We start from the raw sequence: 13155 nt of genomic DNA on the forward strand, positions 1-13155 counted from the left end.
CTGAGACAGCTGGCCCACAAAGAAGAAAAGTCAACCTTTTAATGCAGGGGGTTGTGAGGGAGATTTGACCATCTTATCACATTTATATCTCTTAAAGCAAACTTCTCAAGTTTCTAAATAACAGTATTGCTCTAAAATAGGCAATACTAATATTCTTATGAGAAAAATGGCTACCATATAATAATTTTTAGAGCAATCATACAAGACGTTCATGAGCTATCCGCTGGTAGAACCATCAAGTATTGCTATATTAGCAATTATATCAATGAACAGAAAAATATGAATCCACTGATTTGTGTCTCTTCACCAACAAAACTAAAGAAGTCATAATGTTGTAATGGCCCTCAGTGGAAAAAAAAAGTCACCAATTTAACTGAACAAAATATTCAACGGCGACGTTTCTTTGTTGCTAATGATAGGCAGGTAGGTACGTAGCTAAAGCTTCCTGCCAGACAGAGGAGATGGCACCACCTCCATTTCGGGCTGTGCTAGAAATACATTAGCATTTAAATGGCATCAACAACTCACAATCTCTGTCAACTATTATATTTTTGAGTAATAAATACTTGCCATAATTTAGTGTGTTTCCATTTGCTGTATCCTTGGGCACACAAACCGAAATTATTCAAGCTTATATTACTTATTTGCAGAAAAGCCAAACACTACTCTAATTCCTCATTATTTTCAAATAGCTCTTGCAATGTACATATCTGAAATTCATATTAGACCAAAATGTCTACACCATAATAACCATTTTGCATTTACTGAAGATAAAAATTTACATACAATAAAACATAGTCTAAGTCATCTTGTGACATTAGATTATGTACTGTCATATATTAGTTTAATGAAAAAAACACATACCAATCCAACTACAGATACATTTACCCGCCATAATCAGAAGGGCAAAAAAAGGAAACGAAAAAAAAAAGGAGGGTATCTCATAACTAACATATTTGAGCTAAGGAATAATAGGGAAAAAAGTATCAGTATTGTTGATACCTTTACCAAATTATGTTGAACAAATCTTTTATTCTTCAATCCACTCATTCATAAAACGTGTTTCCCCGCCTCAAGATGAATGTAACAAAGTCAAGATGTACTGTATACCTCTAATTAATTCTATCTGGCAAATGGGCAAAATGAAATATGATGACCCTCAGCGAGGGTGAGCAATTTCCCACTCACTTCCAGAAAGCCTGGAGGGGGGCTGTAGCATAAAAGTGGAAGGCAGGAGGCTGGCAGAATAAGTATAGAAGCAGAGAGGAGCAACCACTTGCAGGAGCAGGAGTTCTCAACTAGGGCGACGGTCAGAGTGCAAACACTAGACACTTAAAAAAAAAAATCTGCCCACGTCAGGCCCCGTCAGGGCCTCTGCACCAGAGCCCTGCTTGGAGTCAACATGTTTGTTATATTTTACATACTTTTTAGAATGAGCTTTTCTTTTTAGACAAACTTATTCATAAAAAAAAATTAAACAATGCCTTACACTGCAAAGAAAAATTCAAAGATTCAACCCACTGGCAGAACACCAAGAAATACCACACACAGTAAGTTTTGATAGGATCATTCTACATATGTTTTAAACAAAAAGAGTAAAATGTAACTTTGTACTTCAATGAAAATGAAGCTGAAGTGAAAATAAGAGTTACTAAACTTAAGATCCATATTTCTTCATAGAGATACTATTTCCTAAAAACTTCTCTTAAGAACTTGAAAAAACATACTGTAAACAGATTTTTTTTGCAGTTTTTGAACTACATGTTTCAATTTTAGATGAAGGCTGACTCATTCCTCTTTTGTCAAAGTGTGTAACATTTATATTCTATTTGCATAATTGTTTACCCTTGGTTCTCTATTTGAATTTTAACACTTACCCAGTGCTAATACACCAATTCTTTCCTTCCAGACTTTGCACACTGCTTTCTGGCAATGATGCTCACATGGGAAGCCTGGTGCCAGCCTGACTGGCAGTGTCCCCCCTTGGGTGGTGGGCCTTTTTGCGGCCTGTACATCCGCAAAATTCTTTATTTTTGAAGTCTAATAAAGTAAGTAGGAGTCAGCTCAGAGTTGATCAATGTACAACTTTTAATCTTTTCCTAGAACACAATGACCTTCTTTTTAAGGAGATTCATTTAATTTATCTCAGAAAACTTACATTATATCCTCAAATATATTTTCTGGTCCATTTTTCCTTTGGGGTGGGCTTCTTCACTTTATGAACATCAATTATCTTTATGCTGTACCACCCTTACGATGATTTATATTTCTTTCATCTTTTTGTTTTTTTCTTTTGCTTTCTCTAGAATTGTCTAAAGCTTTTCTCTTATGTCAATAATTCAATTCTCAGGCCATTAAGTTCCTTACTCTTTCAAATTTTTATTAGTTTTGGACTGAAGTTGCTTTGTTCTCATTTTGTTCCCTTAGTTCCATATTTCCCATATCATCTCATTTCACTGTCTCATGTTTGAGCTCTTGCTTTAATAAATTTATGATCTTATTAAGTTCTATCCTTAAAAAAAATTCTGTTTCTGGGGTAATATTTTCTTTAAGGCTGAGTTTGTGGTCCATCTTTTCATGTTCTCTCTGCTATTCTATCGCTTGAGGTCATGGGAAATGGCCAAGGGATGGCATTTAACTGAGAATCTGTTCCTAACAGTCTTTTTCTGAGTTGTGTTCATTCTTCTAAGATTCTGTTGGATCTCCTTTAACACTGTTCACTCTCCCTGCTCAAGAGAGAAAGCCCATTCCATCATGGGTAGATGGACAGGGATGGCCCTGGATGTTGTTAGGAGGTGAGAGGATGGTGGAAGGGATGAAAGAGAGATGTAAAAACAGGGAGGGTACCAGGCACATATGAGATGAACACTGCACTGTCATTCTAGAGGTGGAACTGAAGCAAGGTGCATGCCTTATTACTGACTGTCATGCTCCATCCCTTGGTTCTCAAGACTTGGGGCTGGAGTGCACAGAGTGGGTGGCTGAGCCATCTGGCTAGGAATTATAGAGAGAACCCTCCTCTTGGGAACCAGTGCCCTGGAGTACGCGGTGGTAGGCCTTGGGTTTTCAGAGAATGATACACCTGGGGTAGTTTTTTAAACTCATCTTAATCTTGATTAATTTCAAATCTATTAGAGAGTCACTGGAGTTACTTTCTCTTGCCCGCTCATCTCAGGAAAGAGCACAATCACCACTCACTGTGGCTTCATCTACGACATCTGGCAGGGTTACCACACACCATGGAGTTAAGAGGATGTGCAGACCAGAATGCCTCAAAGCAGAAATACAGTTGGGGTGGAGGGTGGGAGGGGAGCAGCTGTTTACTGTTTTAAAGGCAATTTGTTGTTACAGTAGACTAAAATGAAAATAAATTAGAGGAAGTAGAGAGAAAGACAAATTACGCGACACGTGGTGGAAGACAGCTCAAGAAGGATGCCTCTTTAATATGCTCATGCCCGCAGCCACCAGTGCATAGACCTACCCTCTGCTTCGTATATGGACACTGCTTTATATTTACCAGCGTCTGACCCCAGAGCTGCTGGGTTTTTACAATATGAGGGTTGGACATGCTTGGTGCACATAACCCTCTCCATGTGAAAGATGAAACACAACCCTCTTTCCTTAAACAGGGACAACATGTGATCAGCTTGGAAAGCGGCTGCGAAACGTTCAAAAGAGGAGTCAACCAACTTCTGAAAATTATATCCTGGTCAGCATGCTACTGGAAATGGCTGACAATCATGCAGAACCTCTGAGGCATCAACAGGTCAGAAATCCAAACAGGAATTCATTTAACTGATACAAATCACACTGAGGAGAGGGAGCAAAATTGGCAGTGTTGCCATTGTCAGAATCTTTGACTTGCTGGGTTTCATAAAATAGTCCGAGTTCTCCTCCATCAGGAAGGCAGCGGACAACAGCTGGAAAGATCACAGCAGACACCTGACTGGAGGAGAACAGTTAGGGAAACAAGTTGAGCTCCTAGTCCTCTGCACTGAAGGCACTGGCATTGCATTCCCTAAGGCACAGGCTTAATCAATATTGCGCTCCTCTACCTTTAGGGGAGAGCACCAAAGCTTCAGAAGAGACCGCCAGCTGATTTCCAGTATTACTTCTACTTCTAGAGAATAATAGATTAAAAACGAGTAACTTTCCTGGCTCAGGAGAGCATCTGAGTTGCCAGCTAAGTGTGACATAGCATAATCTCAAGACTGATAGTAGGTATGGTAAACTACAAGCTAATTGTATGTTTAAAATCCTGCCTTGATTGAAGATGAATCTCTTTCAGATTTACTCAGAGACACATCAGTGTAAAAAACTTTAGATCTCTCTTGGGTCTTGGGGACACAAGGACAATCGGTTTTCCAACAACCGAGAGCATGTTGAGTCAGAGTCAAGACATCAGACGCAGAGAGACCACTGAGAAGGCCTTTCAGTAGTTCATGCAGGACTTAAAATGCTACCTTGAACTCAGGTAGTGACAGTGCACCTCCTGGCTGAGTCAAAGCAAGAAAACCCGAGAAAGGTTTGCCAAAGACTCTGCTGAGGGTTCCATCTTTATCTGGCAGGACTGAGCTAGTCTGAGAGGGGAAAAAAATCAGTTCACTTTCTATTCTACCAAATCTCAAGCTCAATATACATGTGGAGAATTATAAATTGTAGCTGAAAATCCAGGACTATAAATTTTCAATTGGGAAATAGTTAGGCTAATTATGGCATAGCCACTTAACATAACATTATACATCCATCTAAAATAATTATGAAGATTACACAGCAATATGAAAACCATGACATATTAAATATAACATGCGTCTTCTTTTCTTTCCCTAGAGAGAAGTCCGAGCTGGAGGCACAGATCTGGGAATACACAGTGAGAGCTGTTTTTGTGAAAGTACGTAAATGATAGGCCAGAGAGAATAAACAATGGACAGAGAAGTGTGCCATCAGAAGCTGGGGTAATCCCTACACTTAAGGATGAGCTAGAAATGAAACGAAATAAGAGATGATAAGACAGATGAGAGAAAACATGTGATAGTGAAGTGTGCGGGAAGTCAAGGCTTAGAAGAAGGAAGATGTGGCCAACAGTGTTAACTATGACATTCAGATAAACAGGACTCAACAAGAGGGTGCTGGGTTGGGCAGTCACGGGGACTAGGAGAACATCGTTATCTCAGGGAGCAGTTGTCAGCTGGGTCCTGGGGTAAGAGTCATATCACAAAAAGGTAAGGAGGGAGAGAGGGCATGGTGAAGTGTAAGGGCCAGCAAATACAGAGCACTTTCTGAGAATCTGGCTGTGAAGGAAAAGCGAAAGGCAGGATGCCAGCATGAAGGGAAGAAGAGGTTAAGGGAAGGTTTCTTTAGGATAAGGGGGGTTGAGTGTGCTTACAAGCAGGAAGTAAAAGTCAGCAGAGAGAAAGAGATTGAAAATGCAAAGCAGATAAATTAACACTCATACTAGAGGTATAATCACAAAGCTACCACATAGACGTGGGAACAACTCATTTCACTCAGCAAGCAACAGGAGGCCACATTCAGTTAATCTCCAAGTCCTTTCCATTCCTCATGGGATGTAATTCAAACATCTAACTTGGCCAAAAGATGCATGGTCATCTGGCTCATAATTCACATTATTCACATAACCATTTTGAATAAGGGTGAATGATATTTAATAAAATTCAATATCCATTTCTTATTTTAAAAAATAAAAACCAGTGAGTCTGCTTCAGGATGTAGAAACTTGAAAAGAGTGTGGAACCCATCTTAATAAGAAAAAGCCAGAAATATCACAAAAATCAGAACTTCTCTTGAGTCTATCAGAAAGCTGAGGTCACCAAGCAGCCTGAACCCCAGGGCGGAGTGGGCAGGAAGATGTGGAGGAAGATGCGGTAGCCAGGCAAATAAATGAGAAAATATCACCTAAAATTGTAAGAAACTGCTGGAAGCCGAGTGTGTGCTGCATGAGCAGGGCCTCAGACATGGGGCAGTTCACACTCACTCCGGCTCTTTTCCCTGGGCCTCCAGCAGGTGCCCTCACAAGGGGCAGGCGGGAGAGCAGCCCTCCACGCGCAGGCACATAGGAGGGGTCAGCCGCTGCAGAAAAGGCACACGGTCACACGCCCTGCCTGAACACTTCTCTCACATGGAGCAAAGCTTTAAGCTGCTGGGAAAGGAATGGCAGACATGTCATCCACAGGGCACCCACAGGGCATAGGTAAAACCCACTGCAGCTTGTGGAAAGGCAGAAGAAGAAATCTCCCATCCCAGGGGAGGTAGGAAACAGTCCTGGGACCAAAATCCCATAATGATAAAATGAGAGGTCTGCTACCACGGGAGAGGGACAGAAAACACTGGAACTGCCTAAGACTGAGGCTGGACCAGGATAACAGAGCAATCCTCACCTACCCCCACTACCAGCCTAGCCCTGAGGCTAGCAAGAGCAGTTTACTGCCAGGAGAGGGGCAAGGAGGTGGAGAGACTCGCACCCCGCCAATGGCACAGGCGGCTGAAAGCGGGGCAGGGAGCCCTAACACTGAAAACTCTAGATCTCGAGCCCCACTATAAGCGCAAGGAAATGGCAGCCCACGGCCAGAAGAATTAGAGGCCAGTGTGGTACACTGAAGACAAACACGGCAACAACAAAATCTAGACCCGACCCAACTCCTCAGCAGACTGACTTCAATCCCCGCCCGATGACCTGACAGAAGAACAGTGCCCATTTCCAGCCATTAAAAACTACAGATCTCAGTATCTACTGTTATATGCACAATATCCAAAATTCAATTAAAAAATAAGACACACGTGCACACACACATTAAAAAACAACCCACTGTTGGGGGCCAGCCCGGTGGCACAGCAATTAAGTTTGCACATTCTACTTCGGTGGCACTGGGTTTGCCAGTTTGGATCCCAGGTGCAGACCTACGCACTGCTTGGCAAGCCATGCTGTGGCAGGCATCCCAAATATGAAGTAGAGGAAGACAGGCATGGACGTTAGCTCAGGGCCAGTCTTCCTCAGCAAAAAAAAGGAGGGTTGGAGGTAGATGTTAGCTCAGGGCTAATCTTCCTCAAAAAAAGAAAGCCCACTGTCAAGACACAAAGTGATCAAAAGAACTAGACTCCAAGATGATCCAGACGTTGGAATTCTCAGACTGGGCATTTAAAATAACCATTATTACGTTAAAAGACCCAGAGGAAAAGCTTGACAACATGCATTCCACAAAAGGGAGTTTAAGCAGAAAGAGAGCATCAAATGAAAGTGATAGAAATAAAAAACATAGTAACAGAGATAAAGAAAGCCAGTACAGGCTCATTAGTGGACTCAACAAAACTAAGGAGTCAGTGAACTAACAGACAGGCCAATAAACATTAACCAAGCAGAAACACAAGAAAAAGAGCGTTAAAAAAAATAACAGTGCATCCAAGAGCCAAAGAGACACAGCACACGGGTCTAACGTATAATCGAAATCGCAGAAGACGAAAGAACAGCGTAGTAGAAAATAGGAGAAGTAATGGCCGAGAATTCTCCAAAAATAAAAACAAAGCATAAATCCCAAATGCTTAGAGAACCCTCAACTAGATGAATAAAAATAAGAAAGAAGAAGAATAAAGAAAGAAGGAAAGAAAAAACGATAAACAAAAGGGGGAAAAAACCCACCACACAGACAGATCATATTCAAACTGCTGGAAACCAAAGATAAAGAGAAAATCTTGAAGGCACCCAAAGGGTAGAAAAGTGTATTACACACAAAGAATCAGGAATAAAAATTAAAGCAGACTTCTCAACAGAAACTAGGGAGTGACATTTTTACGCTCCTGAAAGAGAAAACAAACTGTTGATCCAGAATTCTACATGTAGAAATAACAGCTTTCAAAACTGAAGGCAAAGCGAAGACTTTTTCAGAAAAACAAAGCTAAGAGAATTCGTTGCCAGCAGACCTGTACTGAAATGTTAAAACTTTGATTTGAATCTAAACATACAAATGAAGAGCTCTGAAAATGGAAATAATGAAAGGAAATTTTAAAAAGAATTTTAAAAATTCCATCACTTTAAAATATAATGCAGCATATTGTATATATTGTATACAGTGTATATAACGCAGTGTATAAAGCGTATTGTCCCTAACGGTAGTGATTATAATGGCCCTGCAAAATGTCCACAGCCTAATTCTTGGATCCTGCGAATATGTTCCCTTAGGTGGGAAAGGGGACTCTGTGGATGTGATAAGGTTACGGACGTTAAAATGGGGAGACTATCCTGGGTTATTCAGGACCACTTCAAATTTAAGTCATCGACAGAAGAGGCGAGAGAGAGAGCTATGAAGTGTGAGAGACTTGACCTGCCGTTGCCGGCTTTGAAGATGGAGGAAGGAAGCCACGATCCGAGGTAGGCAGGTGGACTCTCAAAGGTAGGGAGGGCCTTCAACTGACAGTCAGCGAGGGCAGGAGGGACTCAGGCCCACAGATACAGAGATTTAATTCTCCCAATAACCTGAATAAGCAGGAAAGAGACTCTCCCCTAGGGCTTCCAGAAGAAACGTGGCCCTCTTGACACCTGATCACAGGCCAGTGGGACCATGTCAGGCTTCACACCTGTCGAGTTATAAGATAACGAGCATTTGTTAAACTGCTAAGTTTATAGTAATTTGTTACAGAGCAATAGAAAACGAATACAGGTAGCCACTGCGCACAAGTGACTATTTAACTTTTAAAACAAAGTCTGTGCCTCAAAAAAGCTAAAACAACATATGAAGTATGTTCTCTGACCACAATGAAATTAAACAAGAAATAAACAGCAGAAAGATGTCTGGAAAATCCCCAAATATTTGGAAATTAAACAACATATTTCTAAATAGCCTAGAGTCAAGGAGGAAGTCACTGGGAAATTAGAAAAATCAAAACAAAACTTCAGTGAACCAGAAAAATATGATAAAGAATATTCACCAGGCCAATGATATGCAATACTCAAAATCAAACACTAGAGACATCTCCTTGGAAGTCTGGGACAACAAAAGGATTCTTGCAGTAATTACCACGGGTTTTTAATCACTTCTCTAGATGAGCTAGCTAATACTATAAAAGAACAAAAAGAAATGAAATATAAATGATGGTAAGGAAGAAAATAGTATTATTTGCTGATAAAATAATGATCTCCCAGAGAACCCAAGAGAAATAACTGAAAATCTACTTTATCTAGCAAGAGTTGAATAAAGTAGCTGCCTACCAAAAACATACAAATATCATTCTTTTCATTTATACCAAAAATAGTTAAAAATATAATGAAAAAATACTCTATAACAGTAATGAAAATAGAAAAATGCCTAGAAATAAATTTAACACAAAACATTCAAAACATACAGAAAATTAAAGTTTTCAGACATGATTAAAAAAAGGCTTACAAAATGAAGAAACACACTTGGCTCCCGGGACAGAATCAGTATTCTGAAGATATCAATTCAATTATTTTCAAATTTCTAAATTTTATACAATTTCAAACAACAAAAATTGTTTTGTTTTTTTTAAAATGTGACATGACTCTAATCCTCATTTGGGAGAATAAACATTCGAAATTAGACAATAAAATTCTGAAAAAGAATTATGTAAAGATAATTACATGGGGAGATATTAAATGATTAAATAGTATTTTCTCAAGATCAGATTGATGGTGAAACCAAAAAACCCATAGAAAGACTCCATCATTTACATGTACTTAGTATATGAAAAAGGGGCCTATTTCTAAATCTTGAGGAAAGGATGACACAGTTTTTAAGTATACAGTGCAGGTTTCACTTAAGGGACGAAAAAATAAAGTAGATCTTAATTATGCAAACACCACATTCCAAAATAAGCTCAACAATTCAGTGTAAGTAATAAAAACCACAGAAAGAACTAGAAAAATATAGATGAATATTTAGCTAATCCTCAGAGTGAAAACATGTTTTCTAAGCAAAAAAAAAAAAAATTGAATGCATAAAAATTAAACTTTATGAGTATATATTAAAAAACTCTTCAGTATAAAAAAGCAAATGACAAACTAAGAAAAATATTTCAGCATATAAGGCAGACAAAGGGTTGATATTCTTAACATATAAAGAACTTTCATAAAAGTCTCTTATAAGAGACTTCTACCTCTATTAGTGGAGTATTAAGTAACTAAGTAATTAAAAACCCAACAAATAGTTGCTTATTGAACAATAATTGAAAATAACATAGATCAAAATCTAGCAGTTATGGACAAAATAGGTCCTCAAATATTTGTGTAACTAATATTCAAAGACAAATGAATACTGTAGAACTTTTCTATATATAAAAGAAAATTTGCTAAGGAGTCAATATGATTTCAGGGAAATAGTTAGACTGTAGGAATATAGGAAAAATAAAAGAAAAATAAAGTCTGAAATAAATCAAATTGAAAAATTTTAAAGTATAATAAGTAATACTTATCTTTGAAAATTTTAATAAAAAAATCAATCTAATCAATAATAAATGTTCTTAGAAATGCAAAAGGATACAATATGAAAAAATTATAAGAAGAGGCTACTATATCTTAATATATTTGGATTCTTGAATAACATATAGAATATAACAAATTATAAATACAATTGACCTATGAAGGTGAAAACTTGATCAGGCCTCCAACTGAGGAAGAAAATAAGAACACAGTATTCGAGACCTAGACATACTCTTCTCCTTCCTCACAAACAGTCAAACTTTCAAGTAACTTAAGCAACCTTTCACAGTAAATATAAGGAAAGCACCTCAACACAATCAATTAAATCCTGACAGATCAAAACACAATCAACGTTACAGGCCAGTCTCAGCGCATGGCATGCCAATCACGCAGTTGTCAAAACCAGAAATTGCCCTAGACTCCTCTCACCCTCCTACTCACTCGCTCACCACTTCTGCTCATTCCTCCTCCAATCTTCACTGCTCAAACGCGTCCTCTGGTGGGCTCTGGATCCAGGGAAGCCTGGGGTTAAGTCCCAGCTCTAGCACTTACTAGTTATGTGACCTCACACACCTTCTGTTACTGTTCCTCGTTATCTGCAAGACGCATATAACGGCACCTCATGGGGTTGAGAGGATAATTTAAATTAATCCATGTAGAAAGCACGGTGTGGTACTCAGAACTCCAATTTTAGCCCATTATTACTGCTACTGTTGATGGTATTATTATTACCATCATTATATCATCATGTTGCAATTGCAATACCAGAACAAAACAATGTCAGCATTTACTTTCTATAATACTGCACACTAAATAATACTGAACACCAGGATTAACACTTGTATTTAACCTTCAGTGAAACTAAATTTTTAGTACTCTTCTAATAAAAAAATCATAAACAGGTATTCTTTTGACGTTTTGTAATAAGTTTATGAAAGAGCTAACATTATCCTAATATGTTCTATGTATTCGAATATAAAATAAGAATTATTTAAAATAGATTGAACACTATTAAAATAAAGAATACTAAGTTAACACACACAAAATAATTTCTTTTAGAAGTATATCCTTAAAAATGACAAGGTAACAACACTAGGTCACAAGTGTATCTTGCTGCTAAAAGTGTCAGCTGCTAAAATGCTATGACTCTACCTTATTCAAAAGAAAGGAGATGAGAGAGTTGTTCCAAATATATTTCACTGACTTTATCTTCAATACTTAAGGAGATGCTTTGAAGAACTTTTTGATCTTTTGGAGAAACTGTAGTCTTTAAAGGATTTTTATAGCAAGTTATATTTTTATTTCAAAGAAAGCATTTCCAGTAGCCTTAATCTTTGTTAGTTCCCTCATGTATAGATAAAGAATATAATGTTGGATTCCTTTTATCAATTTCATAACAATGTTCATAGTCTACTTGTTTTGAAAGTCTCTGAATCATTTGTACATAGACGTTTTGCTTTGTTGACTGCCATTTCTCCCACACTGGGGAATTACATAAGATCAGAGCTTTTTCAGGTAAGCACAATTTTTGTTATAGATTTCTAATTTCATGCCATTGTGATCAGAGAACAAACTTGGTATTATTTCAATCCTCTTAGATTTACTGATAAATTTTTATGGCCTATCCTGGAGAATGTTCCATATGCCTGGAGAATAACGGGCATTCTGCTGCTTTTGGATGGAATGTTCTATAGACGTCTGTTACGTCTAGCTGTTTTATTGTGTTGTTCAAGTCTTTTATTTCCTTGTTGACCTTCTGCCTGGTCGTCCCATCCACTACTGAAGGTGGGGTACTGAAATCTCCAACTGTACTGATGAATTGTCTATTTCTCCCTTCATTTCTGTCAGTTATGTTTCCTGTATTTTGGAGCTCTGTTGTTAGGTGGATATATGTTTATAACTGTTATACCTTTCTGATGGATTGACTCTTTTATCAGTAAAAAGAATCTGTTTATCTCTAGTAACATTTTTTACTTTCAAGTCTCTTTGTCTGATATTAGTATAGCTACTTCAGCTTTCTTATGCATGTTGTTGACAGGACATCTTTTTCCATCCTTTTACTCTCAATCTGGTTGTGTCTTAGAACCTAAAGAGGATCTCCGTGTAAACAGCATATAGCTGGATCTTGCTTTTTTATCCAGTATGACAATCTGTGCCTTTTGATCAGATTATTTAATCCATTCACATGTAATGCTATTATTGACATAGCTGGATTTATCTCTGCCATTTTACTTTCTGTTTTCAAATATCTTGTGGTTTTTTTGCTCCTATACTTCTTTATTGCTTTATTTTACAGTAAGTGAACATTTTCTTTTCCTTTCTTTTTTGAGGAAGATTAGCCCTGAGCTAACATCTGCTGCCAATCCTCCTCTTTTTGCTGAGGAAGACTGGCCCTGAGCTAACATCCGTGCCCATCTTTCTCTACTTGATATGTGGGACGCCTACCACAGCATGGCTTGACAAGCAGTGCCATGTCCGCACCTGGGATCTGAACCAGTGAACCCCGGGCTGCCGAAGTGGAATGTGTGCACTTAACCACAGCGCCACCAGGCGAGGCCCATGAATATTTTCTAATATAACATTTTACTTTAACGATTTTTTTCACTATTTTTTTTAGTTATTTCCTTTGCAGTGCCCTAGAGCTTCTCTTACATTTAAACATCAGAATCTTATACTAACTTCATCCCAGTGAGACATGGAAACATTAC

The 13155-nt window shown here is 38.3% G+C and overlaps 1 protein-coding gene across 6 annotated transcripts in view; it reads right to left on the reverse strand.

The window, feature by feature from the left end:
* The window catches only part of HIVEP1 (HIVEP zinc finger 1), a 137862-nt gene that overhangs the window by 41351 nt on the left and 83356 nt on the right, over positions 1 to 13155 (reverse strand). The gene's annotated exons all lie outside the window — the stretch shown is intronic.

This window comes from Equus asinus, chromosome 8 (genome assembly GCF_041296235.1).
Source record: "Equus asinus isolate D_3611 breed Donkey chromosome 8, EquAss-T2T_v2, whole genome shotgun sequence".
NCBI lineage: Eukaryota > Metazoa > Chordata > Mammalia > Perissodactyla > Equidae > Equus > Equus asinus.